Source organism: Giraffa tippelskirchi, chromosome 6 (assembly GCF_054371585.1).
Source record: "Giraffa tippelskirchi isolate mGirTip1 chromosome 6, T2T-mGirTip1v1.2.pri, whole genome shotgun sequence".
Taxonomy (NCBI): Eukaryota; Metazoa; Chordata; class Mammalia; order Artiodactyla; family Giraffidae; genus Giraffa; species Giraffa tippelskirchi.
In genome coordinates, this window is record NC_137280.1 from 60,328,248 (window position 1) to 60,347,470 (window position 19,223).

Below are 19,223 nucleotides of genomic sequence, written 5' to 3' on the forward strand. Positions count from 1 at the left end.
AAGTGAAAGCCGATTAGTTGTGTACAACTCTTTGCAACTCCATGGAGTGTAGCCCATCAGAACTGTAGCCCACCAGGCTCCTCTGTCCATGGGATTCTCCAGGCAAGAATACTGGCGTGGGTTGCCATGCCCTCCTCCAGGAGATCTTCCCAATCCAGGGTTCGAACCTGGGTCTCCTGTACTGGCAGGCAGATTCTTTGCCATCTGAGCCACTTTTTAGGTGGTGCTAGTGGTAAAGAATCTGCCTGCCAATGCAGGAGACGTAAGAGATGAGAATTCAATCCTTGGGGTTGGCACTATCCCCTGGAGGAGGGCATGGCAACCCACTCCAGTATTCTTACCTGGAGAATTCCATGGACAGAAGAGCCTGGCAGGCTACAGTCCGTGGGGTCGCAAAGAGTTGGACATTACTGAAGCAACTGAGCATGCACGCATGAGCCACTTAAAAAGAAAAAAAAAAATACATATAAGCAAGGTGTGTCCAAGAGCTGTGTTCTCCCATCATGCACTGTGGGATTACTGGCTGGTGGGAAGATGGGCATGAAATCAATACAGAGCTATGCAGCCAGCTGCTTGTTGTCAGAAATACTGCAGCAAGACAGAGTGGCTCTGGGAGAGAGACTACCGCAGGGCTTATACGAGGCCTTTCCGAGACAGTCACACAAGCTCAGATCCACAGACATTTGCCTGGCCAGGCGAGGAGGGAGGAGCATTGCAGGTGAGAATTTCCTGAACCAGAAATAAACTTGGAGAGTTCAAGGAAGCGGAAGACAAGCAAAATGGCTAGGGAGCAGAGAGCTTGCGGGGAGGGGAGAGCTGGAAGCATAAGGGGATGGAAACATCTGGTGCCTCCAGGGATGGTGGGAAAGACCCCGAGGGGTACCTTCCAGGGGCAGTGAGAAGACACTGGTGGTTCATCTCAAGGCAAAGGCATTGGGTGCAGTGTGGCAGATGAGAGAGCAGGCTCAGACCACCCACTTCAAATCCGGGCTCTCCACTTCCTGGTGGGGTGCCCTGGGGCAGCCCTCTGCTTGGCAGTAAGGAAGCAAACAGTGCTTCTGGGTCAGCATGTGAGGTTTAGGTGCATCCTAGGAGGAGCTCTTAGCTCAGCGCCTGCTGCCTCTCACCTCTCAGCAGATGGCTTCACAGCAGCAGCAGCCATCATAAGAGTCGCAGTGCATTCCTGGAAAAACATTCTAGAGCCCAGCTGGGCCAGTGATGGTCCCTGAACCCAACCTCAGCCTACCTCCCACTTTGTGCTGTCCACAAGCTATGAGTGGTTTTAACATTTTTTAAATTAGTTTGACAACACAAAAGAATTGTAGTAATAACTCATGACACATGGAAATCTTACGAAATTTACATTTTAGCACCAATAAATATTTATTGAGACATGGCCAACCCCATTCATTTACAGATCCCCTATGGCTGTTGCCATGCGCCAACAGCATCATTCAACAGCTGAAACAGAAATCGAAGGGCTGCAAAGATATTTACTCTCTGGCCTTTGAGAGAAAACTTTCGCCAGTCTAGAGATTGGATTGGAGAGGCTCAAAAATACAAGGAGGAAGACTGGTTAGAGGGCTCTTACTGAGAGTGAGCAAGGAAGAACAGTGAAAGGAAGAGAAGGAAAGAGCTGGGAGAGGGGTTCTGGAGAAGTGCTTTGAAAACTAGGAAGGGCTTACAAACATTGTGCTTTGCCAATCTTTCCTATATTGGCCATGGTCATGACTATTTCTGTCTGTAAGACTTAAGAGGTTTTTGTGGTTTTGACATCAGCTCCAAAATTCTATAATTCCAAGATACTTTATGGTAACAGCAGAGGATGATTTCAGAGTCCAGGTGACTGACAACTGGTAGCATCACAGAGGTATAATGCTAGCATACTCTGAGCAAGCCCAGTGCTGGGGTGTATAAATAGAAGTCAGAGGTCATCAGGAAGTGTTCCTGGGGCTGAGGTCATCCTCCTGTTACAACGTCATGGCAGGACCAAGTGAAATCTAGGTCCACATCTATTGTCGCTGTTGTTCAATCGCTCAGTCGTGTCTGACTCTTTGCAATTTCATGGACTACAGCATGTCAGGTTTCCTTGTCCTTCACTATCTCCTGGAGTTTGCTCAAACTCACGTCCTTTGAGTCAGTGATGCCATCCAACCATCCCATCCTCTGTGGCCTCCTTCTCCTCCTGCCCTCAATTTTTCCGAGCATCAGAGTCTTTTCCAATAAGTCGGGCACTTTACATCAGGTGGCCAAAGTATTGGAGCTTCAGCTTCTGCATCAGTCCTTCCAATGAATATTCAGGGTTACCCAACAGCAAACTAGAGTCAGCAGAACATGATGGATTGGAATTGGATAATTATGGATTATCCAATAATGGTAGGTGACAGGTATGAGGCATCTACTATGCCCCAGACGTTGTCAGCTGTTTACATGAATCATTTCCTTTCACCCTCACAATCAACATTACATGGAAGCTATCACAGTTAGCTCCATTTTTCAGATGGAGGCAAAGAGAGAAAACTCAAGACAGTACAACTTGTCCATCGAGGAGTCAAAATTCCATTCCAGGAGATCTGGGTTGGAGCTCCTGGACTTAACCACTATGCTTCACTATCCTCTGTCCCAGCCCGGGGGAGAGGGGGGCGGGGCAGGGCGGTGAAGACTGAGGATTATTTAGGAACTACATTTAGGGTCCTTTTCTTATTTCCCCTCACAACTCCCATAGAGTATAATATCTACAAGACAGCATTTATTATCTTATGATCGATTTATTGCTTTCTTGAAGTCATATGTGACCATTTAATCCTCGCTCATCAGCCTGCAATGCCATCCTCAAAATGCACACACACATCTCATCAAGGATGGATTAGGATTTCCAATGGGCTTTTTTACACACTGCAGGTAACTCTCAAAGCACCCAGAGCACCCCTGGGGGCTGTAGACGGAAGGCCACTGCTAGATACACAGCTCAGGCTCTCTCCAGCTCTCCCTGACACATCACCAGGTTAATTCTTCCACTTAAAACCCAACCAAGTGGTATGGGCATGCCTATCTGCATAAGAAACAGAAGCTAGACCAACAGCAACAATAATTATAACTGCCAATTATTAAGTGCCATGTGCCTTCAATTTAATCCTCTCAACCATCCGTGGGTTGGAGAAACTGGATGGGGATCATTATACCTGTTATTCACAAAGGAAACAGAGGGTCAAAGAGTTCAAGTACTTACCACAAACCCTCAGGGAGAGGATGTCTGAGTCCGTATCCATGCTCAAAACCTCCTGATTCTGAATCCTGCCTCCAACTGCAAGGCCATGACGACTCCACAAAGGAATGAATGAGCACGGTCTAAGGAGCAGCTCTGTTCAGTGGATGGTTATTGATCACATACTACATGCCCAGCATTGTATTAAGCCTTGGAGATGCAACAAGACAGAAATGGTTCCTGCCTACTAGAATCTGGAGTCCAATGAAGACAACTACAGAATTTATTCATTCAACCAATATTCACTGAGTCATCATGCCGGAGCCGGACACAATTCAAAGTGTTTAAAGATGTGGCAATGAACAAAAAAGGCAGGGATACTGACCTCATATTTGGGCATTTCAAAACACTGTGATAGAGCACTTTAGACAGGCAGTAGAAGAACTGGAAGGGGAAACAAGTCTGGGACGTGCTTTCCCAGCCCTCCAAGGAGCCATCCAGTGTTTGGGCTCCCAAAAGGGTGGTCACCCACCCAGGCACTTCCCAGAGTCATATCCCAGGAGAGGATCTGGGAGAGACTGGCTGGTTTCTAGCCCTGGGTAGCTAAAAAATCCCAGTTGTGCTGAATGCCCTGGGGTTCTCCAATTATTAATATTTGTAAGAGGTGTCATGAAGTTCTCCTCCCAAGTGCTCCAGAAGAGATGAATTTTAATCCACTTTTATGTGAAGAGTGACTATGTTGGCAAACAATATCCTGTCATGAGGTGGGGGTGAGTGGCATGAAAGGCAGTGCCATGATGTTTAATGCCTGCTCCAAAATGTTTGAGAATAAAAGAGATATTTTTAATTAAGCATCTTAGAAGTGGATGCAGTGAGAGGGGACATGCTTGGAAATTTTCAAGTGAAACAAAGCAAGTTTCCCCTCTACCACCATACTCCACAGAGATCATGACAACTGTGCTTGGAGGTTTTCCATAAGTGGACCACTGCAAGGAGGACATGTTTTATCAGAATCTGGGTTAGGGTAGAGGTGGCAAGTTGAAATGACAAGCTCCAGCCACCATCTCCTTCATGCTGGGATAGGGACCTCAGAGGACTCTGAGACTAAATGCTGGTCCTGGGTGTGCCAAGCTAGCATGACCTTTCTTCCGTCACATTGCCCAAAGGGGCACACATTCCATGGCAATGTGAAATTTCCTATTTAAAGTGAGTCAATTTGGAGGAAAGTACTCCATATACAAAGAAGCAGGTGGTCCTTCATGACAAACTCAAGCTGGTGCTGGATAAATGGTTGAAGTTTGAAAACCTTGATTGGACCCATCCCCATCTTTCCTCAATTTGAGACAGAGAAACTGAGGCTCCGAAAGTTGAAATGAATTGCCCAAGGACACACAGCAGGATGCTTCTACTGACCTCTTCTCTAGTGTGCTGTTCACATCTGTCACACAGGAAGCTTCAGACTTTCAAGAAAGAAATGGGATTCAAACGTGGAAGATAAGCTCAGAAACCCTGGGTCAGTGGAGGCGGGGGAAGGGGGTGGGCAGATGGAAATGTTTCTTTTATTCCTCTAAAAGGGAAATGGATCAAGATCCTTTAAAGATACAGGGTACATCTAAGGCAAGTCTTCCAGTCAAGATGTCCCCACAACACCTAGTTCCCTTCATAAGAGGAGCTGAGCAACCTCTGTAAAGTAGTAACAGTAGATTCACCATAGAGACCTCAAGTATACATGGTAATCCTATAAAAATGGCTTTAAAATTCCATCACTTAGAAATTATGCTTCTGGAAAGATGGAATAGACATAATTTTCCCTATTCCTCCTGCAAAGTACAACTAAAATCCCTGGATATAACAAGCAAAACCATTTGCAAACCTACAGACTCTGAAAGATGAAGAGAAGAAAGCAGACCAATTAGGAATCTCAGAATCTGAGGAATGACACGGCCATGATTTCCCTGGGTTTTCTTTTGCTTCATACACCACAAGGTTGAAGTTGACAAAACCAGCAACCTACAGGTACCAAGAAGTGCTGAGGAAAAAAACCCAGTGAAATTCAACCAAAGCCTGCTTTCTCTAGTCAAAGGACCAGAAAAGGAACAGAGTAGCAAGACAAATTTTTAAGACATAAGTATCTCTACCCCAGTCAAACAACACAGAAAAACACTGTGGCCCAACCTCAACGGTGCCTGCAAAGGCCAAGTGAGCAGCCCAGATTTCCACTGGATGAAGGATGAAAGACTATCAAAGAAATAATGCCCCAAACATCCCAAATTTCATAAAACAACATAGAATTACAGATTTAAGAAGTTGTGGGTGCTCAGTTGCTCAGTCGTGTCCAACTCTTTGTGACTCCATGTACTATAACCTGCCAGGCTCCTCTGTCCATGGAAATTTCTAGACAAGAATACCGGAGTGGGTTGCCAAACCCCAAACAGGGTAATTGTATATGTACCAAACAAAGGAACTATAAAAACTGATAGAATGGAAAGGAGAGCTAGACAAGTTCACAATCACTTTTGGAAATTTCAGCAGCCTTTTCTCAACTTATAAAACAACTAGATAAAAATTAGCAAGGGTATAAAACTCAACAACATCATCAACCAACAAGATCTAATAAACATTTATAGAACACTTCACACAATAACAGAGGAATACACATTCTTTTCAAGTTTCCATGGGACATATACCAAGATAGACTATATCTTGGGTCTTTCAAGCTCAGTGGTTATTGGCAGAATTCAGTTCCTTATAGTTGCAGGACTGAGGTCCTTGTTGTCTTGACTGTCAGCCCAGGACTGCTCTCAACTTCTAGAGGTAGCTTTCAGGTCCTTGCCATGTGACCTCTCCACCTCAGCAGCAGAGAATCATCCTTTCTCACACTGTGAATATCTCTGAATTCTTCTTCAACCAACTCTGCTTTTACAGAGCTCATAGGATTAGACAAAGCCTATCCAGAAATCTTCATAATTTCCAGATTATAAAGCCAACTGATTTGATATTTTAATTAGGTTTCTAAATTCTTTCACAGCAGTACCTTAGTGCTCAGTTGAATAAGCAGGGCTGGGAATCTTGAGTATCTTAGAATACTACTTAGAGTATCTTAGAATACTACTACCCTACATTCTATGTTAGGCAAGAAATGAGGACACAGAGATGGCTGGTAAAATACACATACTCAAGGGGTTACAGTCAAGCGAATGTAGCAAATACAAAGAAGTGACTGGACTACAGGGCAATAATTGCTAATTCAAAGAAAATGCAATAAATACCCTGTTTACTTCAGAGGAGGCAAGACTAACTCTCTTGGGAAGAATGCAGGCAAGCTTCCCAAAGGGAATGACATTGCTCTGAGTCTTGAAGCATAGAGGAGAAGGGAAGGCATTCCAAGTAGAGGGTGCAGGACTTAGAAAGACGGAAAAGACCATAGCAAATTTAGAGAGTGACAAATAATCCAGTGCTAAATCTTAGAGGACAATGTTACAAGACATGGTTTTAAATGATGCATGGATATAGCATTAAATGGTCCTGATTCAGAAAGAAAGTTATTTTGTTGCAGTTCTCTTTACATCCTTTTAATTAGCTCAAGAAAAAGTTATTGGTTTGTTATTAACACCTTTCTACACCTTTACCCTCTGGCTCCACCTTCTGCAAATGAAAGTGTCTAGCTAGCTTAATAGTACTCTTTCTTTCTATGGATTGTTTTTGTTGCTGCCTTTCATTTGTTACAATCAGTGTTGGATTTCCTTTTCCCGTTGTAATAAAAAGCTTATTATTATCATCATTATTAAATAAATACATACATTTAATTTTGAATATAAAATGTCAAATAATATTACGGGTAGTGCATACGCCTCTGGGGCAAAAATTGTGAAGGTGGTTTGTAAATGAGCTAATTTAGGACACAAAGGTGTAATGAGAAGCAATCAAGATTAGCAGTCAGGATTTACAGTCAGTCAAACTTGAGTTCAAGTCCAACTCCTCTATGAGTCTTAGTCTTCTCCTACAAATTAGGGAAATGATATACCGACTCAGACAGTTGTGAAGACTAAGTGAAACCAAGTAAAGAGGCATCTTCAAGGTGTCTTCATGCAGCAGCTTTTGGAGTCCCTATCACAATGCATGTCTCTGAAGAATGGAGATATGGGCAACACCAAACAGGAACTAAACTCCAGCATGTACTGAGTAACTGTGCTAAGAGTATTCATCTGCTTAGGATCTGGGATGGTGTGTGTTTTGTGTGTATGTGTGTGTTTGTGTGTACTGGGGGGTGGGGTTGGTTCTTAGGCTGAATTCAGCTGTTTTGTGAAAAACAACTAATATCACAACCCTTTTGTGAAAAGGTTGTCACTCAGAGGAGTGGCCAGCGCAGGCATCATGGACCAGTCCCTCCAATCCCTTGCCTGGCTTTCTCTGTGATCTCAGAATGCTACATCCTACAGAGATCAGTGGGAAGTACAGCTGGAATATTCAGACATACATGCAAACGAAAACATGAAGAAAACACCTCCCATTTCAATTATCTATTGCTATGTAATAGACTAACCTTGGCGGTATTGAACAGCTATCATTTTATTATCATCTCCCATGATTCTGTGGGTTGATCGGATTAAGCTGGGTGGATCTTCTGCCCCATGTGATGTCAACTGGGGCTACAGTCAAGTGGGAGGTCATTTAGTCTGGAACACCCAAGATGGCTCACGCATATGGCTAAAGTCTGACTGGGAATCAGCCAGAAATCAGCTGGGGCTGTTGTCCCCAGCATCTTGGTTTTCTGCAATGTGGCCTCCCCTTGAAGCTTGGGCTTCTCACAACATGGCAGCAGGGTTCCAAGAGGAAGGAAGCAGAAAATGCCAGACTCATAAGGTCTGGGCTCACATGTCTCAGAATATCACTTTCATAGCATCAAAGCAATCACAGGACTAGTTCAGATTCAAGGGGAGGAGAGATAAACTCCATCTGTTAATGGTGAAGTGTCTTTCATAAAGGGAGGGAAAGGATTGACTGCAGCCATCTTGGGAGAGCATGGACCATACCCCATGAAACTTTCATTTACTGCAAGGGGTTTTTACTCTAGAATTATGTGTATATTTCAACCCAGTAATGAGTTATCAAGGAATTTATCATAAGTCATCTTGAATGGTTCAAAAGATTTGATGCAAGGTTTTCTATTGCTAATGTTGCTCATGTTGAGAATGCAAATGAGGACTGACTACCCATGCCGTGTCTCACCAGACACAAAGCCTGTGCACCACAGAAACACAAGCCTTGATCCTGGTAACTGATGTGCTTAGCTAAGGTCACTCTAGATAAACAGAAGATGCAGATACTCTTGAAAAGAATTGGCTCCCTATAACTGGATAAACCTTGACAAGAAGTGCATTTATTCCTTCCTTCATTCATTCAGCATTCATTTGTGGTGCACCTGGATATGCCATGTTGGTTTAAACATGAGATACAGCAGCAATGAACTAAACAAAGTACCTGGCAGTAGGAAGCTTACATTCTAGTAGGGATACAACCAAATAAATGCATAAGTAGATACAATAATTTTCCTCCAGGATTCTGCAAGGAAAGAAAGACAATATCTGATAGGAGCCACGTTTAGACCCCTTTTGGTATGATAAAAAGTGATGAAGATGGGGCATAGAAATAGAATTAATTTTTCAGTTACAAGCCCTGGATTTAAATTGTGGTTCAGAATTTAGTTTGTGAACTTGAACTAATGATGTGACCTTTCTGACCCTCAGTAACCCCCTCTATAAAATGGGAACGATAATGCCAGTTCTGCTTTCCTTATAGAGATGATGCAAGGATCAAACCAGACTGTAAAAATCAAATTAAAAATAAGCTCTGAGTTTTTCCCATTTGGTAAACGTTTAGCTCTCCACTCCAAGCAGGATCAAGTCTCTGCCAAGCCAAGCTCCTGCTGTAAACTTGAAAACATCAAGTCCCAGCTCCAATGCTACCAATGCCACGGGGTGATCTCAGGGCACGAGACATTTTATATCAAGCCACGGGGTGGGGAGATGCAGACATGGAAGGAGACAGCCTCTGTCTAGCATGCCTCCTTTCTTCCTTTCACTAGCAGGTATTCAGTAAAGCAATCTGAATGTTCTAAAAGGTCACACTCTGTCTCGCTTTGTTTTAAGTCGTGTCAGTAGTGGCCATTCCATGCTACAGTTGGTAAATTGATATTTAACAGTTTTCATTTCTCTTAAGAGTTTCATAATGGAAAAAGTAAATAAATGTAACATATGGAAAGATATATATCAAAATTATAACCAGTGCCTGGTTGGACTGCTGATATTTTCTTTTTCTTGTTTCTCTGTTTTCTTTTTTCATTCACTTAGAAAAATGCTTATCTAGTATGTGAATGCAGGGATCAGATAGCTGGAAGTGGTGACCCCACAATCCCCATCTCAATTCCAAATCTTTGCCACCCCCACCACATCTCTTCTGAGTTTGCAAGCCAGTGTGGATTTGTTGTCATTAGATTAAGGGTCCCATAAGGATAATGCTGCTTTTTATTTCTTCTCCTCCTGCCATTTCTAAATTTTTAAGCCTTCTTAACCAGGCCTCAGTTCAGTTCAGTTCAGTTCAGTTCAGTCGCTCAGTCGTGTCCGACTCTCTGCGACCCCATGAATTGCAGCACGCCAGGCCTCTCTGTCCATCACCAACTCCCGGAGTTTACCCAAACCCATGTTCATCGAGTTGGTGATGCCATCCAACCATCTCATCCTCTGTCGTCCCCTTCTCCTCCCGCCCCCAATCCTACCCAGCATTAGGGTCTTTTCCAATGAGTCAACTCTTCGCATGAGGTGGCCAAAGTATTGGAGCTTCAGCTTCACCATCAGACCTTCCAATGAACACCCAGGATTGATCTCTTTTAGGATGGATTGATTGGATCTCCTTGCAGTCCAAGAAACTCTCAAGAGTCTTCTCCAACACCACAGTTCAAAAGCATCAATTCTGCGGCGCTCAGCTTTCTTCACCGTCCAACTCTCACATCCATACATGACCACTGGAAAAACCATAGCCTTGACTAGACGGACTTTTGTTGGCAAAGTAATGTCTCTGCTTTAACCAGGCCTAGTTCTCACCAAATCATGATCAGAAGCTCCTTCCTCCCTACCTGGCTTCTATGAATCACAGTAACAGACCTCTGTCTCTCCTTGGTTTTGAAGCCACCAAAGATTTGAACCCAGATTCTTCTGCTTACTGGCTGAGTGACTTTGAAGAAGCTTCTTAAGTTCTCTGAACTGCAGTTCGTTCATCTGTAAAATGGGAGAGAGAATACCCACAGGGAAGGTAGTTGTAAGGATTTAACAAGATGATGCGTAAGAAGGGCTGATACATAATAGAGGCTTGAAAGATAATTTCTGCTAATAATAGCAGTCCTGGGAAGCACTGGAGGCTATTTTAGTCTGAGGGTGGAGCTTGGGTTGTTAATAAAAGGCAGAATTGTACAATCATTAAGAACTCTGGCTCTAGCCTCTGAAAAATCTAGTGTAAATCCTTGCTCCCTCCATTTGCCTTGGACACATTACTACATTTCTAAGAGCCTTGGCTTCCTCACCTGTAAAATGCACATAATAATAACTTACCTTAACAGTGGTTCTCAAAATCTTATCCAGGGATCCTGAAGGCCCCCAAGACCGTTCCAGGGGGTCCTCAAAGTCAAATCTATTTTGTTTATAGGACTAAAACATTACTTACCATTTTCACTCTGATTCTTTCTAAAGTGTACAGTTGTTTTCCAGAGGCTACATGACATATGGTGTCATTGCTTCTGATGGCAAATGGAAACCGTGTTTGTAAATTCCTGTGCTTTAACTTTTTCAATTTCTAATACGGTAAACATCAAGATGTATAAAACTCAGGTTAACAAAAGCTATTTGGGGTCCTCAATAATACTAAAAGTCTAAAGGAACCCAAGATAAAACATTTGCCTAAGGGCTGTTGTAACAATTACGTACTGTACCCCTGAAACTAATACAATATTGTAAGTCAACTATACTTCAGTTAAAAAAAAAAGATTCAGAAGCAATTGGTGTATATATACAAAGCACTCAGTAAACATTATCCCTATAATTATTGGTTCCAAATCTCCTGAATCATATCAGATAAGGGTCTGCCTGCTCCACCTACACATAAAGCAAACTGAAATCAAATCACAGCACTTAAGGCAAAAGTTACCCTTGTTTTATTCCCTCGTTTGTTTATATAGAGAAGGTTGAATCCATGCTGAACTTTGAACAATTTAAAAACTGTGAGGCACATAAGAGGCCCACATAGTGCCCATGCGATCCAAGTGCCCTTAAGATATGGGAACTCAGTGAAGTCCAGGGGGCTTACCCTGCCTGGTTCAGCCATGACCCTCCCATCCTATTACTTACTAGCCCAGCCAGAAGAAGGAGGTAATGCAGGAGCGGGGAGTGGAGGGGCGGGGCGCAGAGGAAACCTGGCTCATAGAAACCCCTCCTAAGTGGTTAACCAGCAAAAGGGAGGTGCAGCCTCAAATAGGAACAGCTTCCTTAAGGTTTCAGTAATTTCCATGGAAACAAATTGAGAGCTATCATTTTCAAGGGAAGGTGGGGAAATGGTGAAATGACCTGGAAGAGTCAAGAGTAAGCAATATAAAAATATTAAGAGTTGGGGACGTCTTTTTCTTTCACTCTTCAGACACACCCTTGAAGGAAGGAAAAAAAAAAAACCAGCATCCCTAAATTCTGATATTGATGGCAAGTAACAGATTAGGATTTTAGACAGTAGGTACCAAATGAGTTTGAAAAAGATGTGACATGACCTGGATCATAGTCATCCAGCAAGTTCTTAACAGAATACTTTAAAAGCCTGCCCGGGCAGCTCAAGCCTCAGGTGCCAGAGGGTCTCGCGAAAGAGACCCCCCTCCTAGGCCAGAATCTAATTTTATGCACTGTTAACAAGCAAACCCTACACCAGCAAAAACGGAACAAACAGGTGCAAGCCGGTAAGAAAGTTTTGCATACGAGCTATTTTTATTGCAAAAATTCCTGGGGACCCAAAGAAGGAGATTCTGTCGGAGAAACGATTCCCGGGGGAGATCCTGGGAAAACCTTTTAGCTTCTTTCTTTTCCTCAGCCTTGGAAACGGAAATGCCGAAAGGTCACTCAGTGCCTTGGCCACGCGGTCAGTCCCAGAGCCAGCCGTTTGCACCCCAGTCCCGGTCCTCGCCCGCAGCCACTCCGCCGCACCCGGCCACCTGTTGCTGCCCTCGCGCCCGGAGCCGAGTCGCAAGTCGCCGCTAGAGTTCGTTCTAATTCCCTGGAGCAAAGGCTGGCCGGGAAGCCCCCACGCTCCGAGCCTGCTAATCTGCAGGACAAGCGGGGACTCCGTAGGGCCTCCCAGCTCCAGGCTCCCTTTGTCTCCTCGCTGCGCTCAGAACATCCAAAGTCAACCCCAGACAGCATCTTCTCGCCCCCTCTTGGCTCGTGCGCGCTCGCGCTCAGCTCACACCTGGGAGATGCTGACGCGTCGAGACGCCCACGGAGGGGAAAAGGGTCCATCCTGGCAGGACCGGGAGGCACAGACAGGTTGCTCTCCGTGAGATTCCAGTGTCTGCTGAATCCCAAATCCCTTAGAGCTCCTTAACTGAGCACTGTAACAGCAGCGCAGCGCCCCAAACCCAAGTTCGCGGTTGCGGAGGCCGCAGGCGGAGAGCAGCGACGTCCCAACTCGCCTCTGCTCTAAGGCGCCCGAGGGGAGATCCAGGGGGAGGCGACAGTTAGGGATGCCCTCCCGCCAGGAACGCCGGAGTCGCAATTTCGAAAGCGACACGCCTCGCTTCCGAGGGACTTGTCTGTGAGCGCCGCAGGGGTGTGCATTTGTGGAAGTCTGAGAATCCCAGCGAACGCTGGCCCGGCTAGAGTTTTTAAGTCAGCTCCCGGGGCGTCTGTTTGTTTATTGACGCTTAGGGGAAAAGTCTGAGGATGTTTAACCAACCTCAGACCTGGCGCAAGCGGAAATCTCAAACTCTCTTGGGCAAAAGTCCTCTAATTTCGAGTCGTTACATAAGTAGGGGCTCTTTCTTACCCTCCCTACCCTAAGCGCTCTCCTTCCTATTCCAGGAGTTAAATGTGTCTCGCTTAAAAAAAAAAAAATTTTTTTTTTAAAGTTGTCATTATTTTCCTGAGTCCAAAGGCGGGAGAAAGCGCAGGCCGCGCCCCGGGGCGCACGGCGGCCCCACCCTCGCGCTGCGGGAGGGACGCGGGGTCCCGGGTGCAGCCGGCTCGCTCCCGAGCAGCCGCGCCCCGCAATCCCTCCGTCCGCCACTCCACGTGGTCGAGATCAACAGTTTGCTGAGCTCATCAGTGACACCTTGAACTTTTAATAAAGAAAAGGGGTATTGCACCGAGAGGGTTCGGCCGCGGCAGCCTCGCCGGGTCCTGCTTAATATTCAATGATCTCGCTCGCGCCTCCCCCTCCTCCCCTAGCAGAAATTCCACCGAGTCCGTTACTGGGCTCAGACTTTTAAGTTAATTTACGGGGCCCCCACCCCAACCTTGGCTAGTAACCAGCGCCTTGAGGGCTAGCTTTCCCCCCTCCCACCCCTCCAGCTCCCGCCTGAAAATTGACATTTCGCCGGCGTCTCCGGAGGGGGCTGAATTTCACTTTGTAACTTTCTGCGGAACCCGAGCCCGGGTGGCAGCTCGGGTGGTGGTATCGTATGCAAATACGCATGCTGACGTTACAGATCATGTGGGTTTTGGCGTAGATTCCCCACTGATCGAGACATTTTTTTTCCCCCTTTTTTTTCCTCCCCCCCCCTTTTTAAAAATTTTGGCCACTGTTCTCCGTACGGGGGCTTCTGTCTGTCTGTCTGTCTGGCAGGCTGGCTTGGCCCCCTCTTTCCCACGGAGCCCGAGCCGGGCGCCCGGTGGGGAGTGGGGAGTGGGTGGGGGGGGAGCCAGCAGAGTTCCATTTTGGAACGCCCCTGTGCCGCGTCTCCGCGCTCCCAGCCCGGGTCCCCGCGCTCCCAGCCCCCGGCGCAGGTAAGAAACTTCGCCCCGGCGCGGAGCACCCCCCTACCGCCCCGGCGCCGCCGGCCCCGAGCCCCGCACTCCGGGCACCGGCCACTCCAGCCCAACTTTCCCACCGCCGCCGCCGCCGCCGCTCCCGAAAAATGTGTTGTTAATGGGACTTGGCCGGGCTTGTGATTGCAAAGGGGGGCGCGGGAAGGGGGGCGGTAGGTAGTATGCAGGCTTTTTTTTTTTTTTTTTTGCGGGTGGGAGGAGATCAGAGGAGCCAGAGGTGGGGGAGATTTTTTTTTTTTTAAGAGTTCTGATTACAAGTTTGGATAAATGGGAGGCCGAGCGAGGAGGAGGAGGAGGAAAAAAACATGTCTACGTTTCCCTATGTCGACATAAGCCACAAAAAAATATGGCGTCCGCTTTCGACAGGGCGTTACGTAGACCCGACTGTGTTTTTATTTATTTATTTCGGGGCCGGCTCCCTCCCTCCTTGGCCCGAGCGCGGCGCTTTGTGCGAGCGGGGCCGGTCCCGCGGGGACTCGGCCGGGACGTGGCCCCGGCTCCGCGGGGTTCGGCGGGCGGGGGGCTGCGTGTGTGTGCTCCCCGCCGTCCCCCCCCACCGCGCTCCCCGCGTCTCCCCGCTCCCGGTGACGATTCGCCGTAACGTGGTGGCAGGAAGCATGACGCCGTGGGCTGAGGCTCGCCTCTCCGCTCCGCGCTCCTGGCGGCTGCCGGCGGCGCGGGCGGGCGGCCGAGCTACCTGCCGCGCGGGCCGGGCCGGAGCGCGGCGCTGTCCCCACGCCCCGCTCAGGTGCCGGGGAAGCCACGTGGGGAGGGGCGGCGGGGGACACCCCCCCGGGGACCCCCTCCCCGCAGGGCCCGGCGGCCCGCCCCAGCCCACCGTCGCCACCCCCTCCGCGCACCGCCACCCCCCACCCCCCGGCCCGGAGCCGCAGGGGGCGCGTTTCGTCTCTGCCCCCACGAGAGGGGTTCAGCTTTGTTGGTGTTACGGCTCCTTGGTGGGGTCCCCGGGACTTGGTCGACTCTTCGCCTTTGCAAACTTGCCCCTTTCCCAGCCGCTGTGCAGGAGGCTGCGGAGACGCAGATGAGCGGAAAGTTGGAAACCAGTGAGCATCACAGGACGGTCCCCTTGGGCTCGTCGCTGTGCGGAGCTCGGGAGGCGGCGGCGGCGGCGGAGGGGGAGAGGGGTGTGGGAGGCTGGGGAGAAAACTTGACGGGGAAGCCAAGTTGTGATTTGCTCAGGCTTCCACCTGATGGATTGGTTTCCAAGCCAGTGGGGTCTCTTCCTTCACAGCTATTTCCGCGATGGCCTTTTGTTTGTCTGGGAGGTGGGGGAGGACGAAGGTGGGGAAACCAAGACTTTCCCTGGACCCCTCCCCTTTGAAAGTGGCGCTGCCCAGCTTGGGCCCCAGGGGTCACCAGGTCTTTTGGGTCTCTGGAGTTCTGTCCTGCGCGATCCCCGACTATCTCCCTCTGTTGTTAATGTTAATGTTGAATGTTAGTCGCTGAGTCGTATCCGACTCTTTGCGACCCCAGGCTCCTCTGTCCATGGGGATTCTCCAGGCAAGAATACTGGAGTGGGTTGCCTTTCCCTTCTTCAGGGGATCTTCCCGACCCAGGGATCGAACCTGGGTCTCCCGCATTGCGGACAGATTCGTTACCGTCTGAGCTATCAGGGAGCCCCCTGGTGTTGTTAATGTTATTAATAGCAGCTCCCCAAGTCTGAGGCAGGCCCCGGCGGGGGGGAGGGCGGGCAGAATTTGGGGGACAGGCATTGCCCCCTTCGTCCCTCGGGTCGCTCAAACCTGCCACAATTATCCTCTTAAAACACACACTTACATAGACTTATTCACTCACTCACATACACGTTCTCTCTCCTGTAATGTTGAGAAGAAGTGAATGCCTTGAAGTGTAGGGGGTGAAGTTCTGAGAGCTCTTCAAGATTGCCGTCAAAAGGTGATTTTCTGTTTATGAGGGCAGTGAGTTAAAGTTGTGGAGTCCCAGGGCAGTAATGTCAAAAAGCATTTGGATGAGAACCAAGTGGAATAAATATCTTGTAAAATGACATGTTTAATAGTAAAAATAGATTAATGGAGCTGTCAAGTGCTTGAACGGGACTCACATGCAGGTTTAAGTTTAAAGGGAAAGTTAATATAAAGCTGTAGACACATCTTCTTTTAAGGCCAAAGAGGGGAAATCTACAAGTGTGATTGAAATGTGTCCCTGACAATGACTGGACCCACGATCTGGGAATATCATTGCTGTTTAAACACTCTGCTCCAGTGACTGTTCTCATGTACACGTTTACCTTCTGGCCAGGTTTGGTGTCAGTGAAGGATCCACTTGAAGTTAACAGCTCTTAAGGGGAAGATTCACAGGTCAAGGTTTTGGGGTAAATTGAATATCCTAATTCCATTTAAAGGCAAAAATCAAAATGCCACAAATGTTTGTTGGCACACAAGTATTCTCCCAATGTAAATGCAACATATCTTGACATGCCAAAAGGCCAACCCACCTCAAGTGTCCTGTCCCCATCAGGATCATGAGACTCAGTGGGGTGCTGTGCATTTGACAAAAAGGATAATGACAGTGTTTGATAACAGTTGCTAACACTGTTTCAGTATGCCAGGCATAATACTGTATATTTTACATGCTTTACCATTTAATTCTCACTATAACCCTATGAGATAAATATGATTATTATCCCAAGTTTACAGTGGAAGAAACTGAAGCTCAGAGAGGGGACAAAAACTTGCCCAGAAGCCACACAACAAGAGTTAGACTCTGCATTTGAAGCCAAGTCTTACAGCACTCCAGTATAGCAGCTCCTCAGATATGGGAAGTTGTAGTTAGAATGAAAAGTAAAGGCAGAAAAGAGGGAACAGAGACCACCGCCCAGCGATCCAAACTTGTAGGAATTTTCCTGGGTTTTATCTCTTAAGTGAAAGAATGTGAAGTCTCTCAGTCGTGTCTGACTCTTTGCGACCCCATGGACTATAGCCTACCAGGTTCTTCCGTCCATGGGATTTTCCAGGCAAGAATACTGGAGTGGGTTGCCATTTCCTTCTCCAGGAGATCTTCCCAACCCAGGGATTGAACCTGGGTTTCCCTCATTGTAGGCAGACGCTTTACCATGTGAGCCGCCAGGGAAGTCCTAATTCATCTCTTAATTCATTTATATTTAGCAACTCTGGTTTATTTGTTTATTCCATAACTATAATATTCATCACACTAATAAAAGCCTATAGTCATTAAGCACTTTTATATGTTAGGGGCCAAGTGCTTAGAATTAAACTATTTTGTCTTTGTGACAACCCAGTGGGGCAAGTACTGTCATTCTCTCCTTTATATAGATGAGGATCTAGGAGCACAGAGAGGTTTTTTAACTTGCTCAAGGCCAAACAGTAAACAGTAAGCAGAGTTCCAGACTCCAGAACATGCGCCATCCACATGCCAATGTGCTATTCTAGACATGATGGAGATGCTGATGAAATGGCGCATCTCTCTAACCTTGATGCAAAGCCCTGCTCCGGGCAGTAGGGAGATGTTAGTGGACTGAGACCTCTTACCCTCTAGGACTTTGAGCAGCCAGCAGGCCACATCAAGCAGAATTAAATAGGTGCTAGAATTGAGAATAGTAACTACTATGGAAGTACCATGAAGGGCATAGTTCTTGTGCTGTGAGGAACCCCAGAGAGGATTTCCTAGAGTGGATAGCTGGGAAACTACCCATGACTGAGGAGGAACCATGTCTGGAGGTGTGTCCAGTATCATTGCACACAGCTGTTAGCACCAGAAATTCTGCCCACCCATGACTTAACCAGATGGGGGCCTATTTGTGTTAGACAAGAAGAAAGTGGGTGGAATGGTGGCTCAGCTGTACCACTGGGGACCGAGACTCTGTCTTTCTATTCTGCCACCCACAGAGTTATAGGCATTTGACCCCAGGTCTATCACCTCATGGTGGGAGGGGAGCTGCTGTATCTCCAGTCCTCACATCTGCATTCTAGGAAAGGGGAAGTAGGATGACTGAGGCACACAAAGCATTTACCTAGTGTGGCTTTACTGTTACGTTTGGAAAGGTACACCCCTCTCAGGGACTTCTGTCCTTAGCTTGAACAGAACTGTGCCACATGGTCGCCAGAACCTACTGGAGGAGGCAATCACATGTTTTTAGTTAGGTGCATCAATGCCATAAACACACTGGGTTCAGCTTGTAAGGCAGAAGGGGTGAATGGTGGAACTGTTGTTGAGTTGGCAGATAAAGTGTGTGTGGCCTCAGATGAGAAAAGGGGTGTATTCTTGATGAAGTTAAAACTGCATCCTAGGAGCCGTGTGTGTTCTGGTGAGGTAGAGAAGGAGACGCAGGAAAGATTGTGCAGAGAGATGATGCCAGACTTGGGGGTGGACGTGGAGGGGGTTGATTTAATTTGTAGGTACTAGGGAGCCATGGCAGGCTTCTGAGGAGGGACTGTCAGGTGTTTTAAGAAGGTAAGACTGACAGCAGTGTGCCTTTTGGAAATCAATCAGCTTGGTTCTTATTTGAACTAAAATGAGTTCTGGAAAGTTTCAGACCAGGGGACCAGTTCTGCCTTAGGGCAAAAAGAAGACAGCACACTAAGAAAATAAGGGAGATTTTCTTTAAGGTTCTGCCAGTAGAAATCCAAAATTAACCGGATGTTAGTCAGCTATTGTGTGCATGCTCAGTCACTTCAGTTGTGTCCAACTCTTTGTGACCCCATGGACTGTAGCCCGCCAGGCTCCTCTGTCCATGGGATTTTCCAGCAAGAATACTCGAGTGGGTTAGCCATTTACTTCTCCAGGGGATCTTCCTGACCCAGGGATCCAACCCCCGACTCCTGTGTCTCCTGCATCAGGCAGATTCTTTACCGCTGAACCACCAGGGAAGCCTTTAGTCAGCTGTTAGCAGGAAGCAGCTAGCTCTGCTTTTGCAGTAACTCAGTGAGTGGAACTGGACACATTGGAAG

The 19,223-nt window shown here is 47.1% G+C and overlaps 1 protein-coding gene across 2 annotated transcripts in view; it reads left to right on the forward strand.

Annotated features, from left to right (window-relative positions):
* Positions 1–13,944: 13,944 nt before the first annotated feature.
* ZHX2 (zinc fingers and homeoboxes 2) overlaps positions 13,945–19,223 on the forward strand; it is a 179,568-nt gene continuing 174,289 nt past the window's right edge. For both annotated transcript variants that reach the window (XM_081498911.1, XM_081498908.1), the window contains exon 1: positions 13,945–14,235. The gene's annotated coding sequence lies outside the window, so the exon portion shown is untranslated. The remainder of the gene's footprint in view (positions 14,236–19,223) is intronic.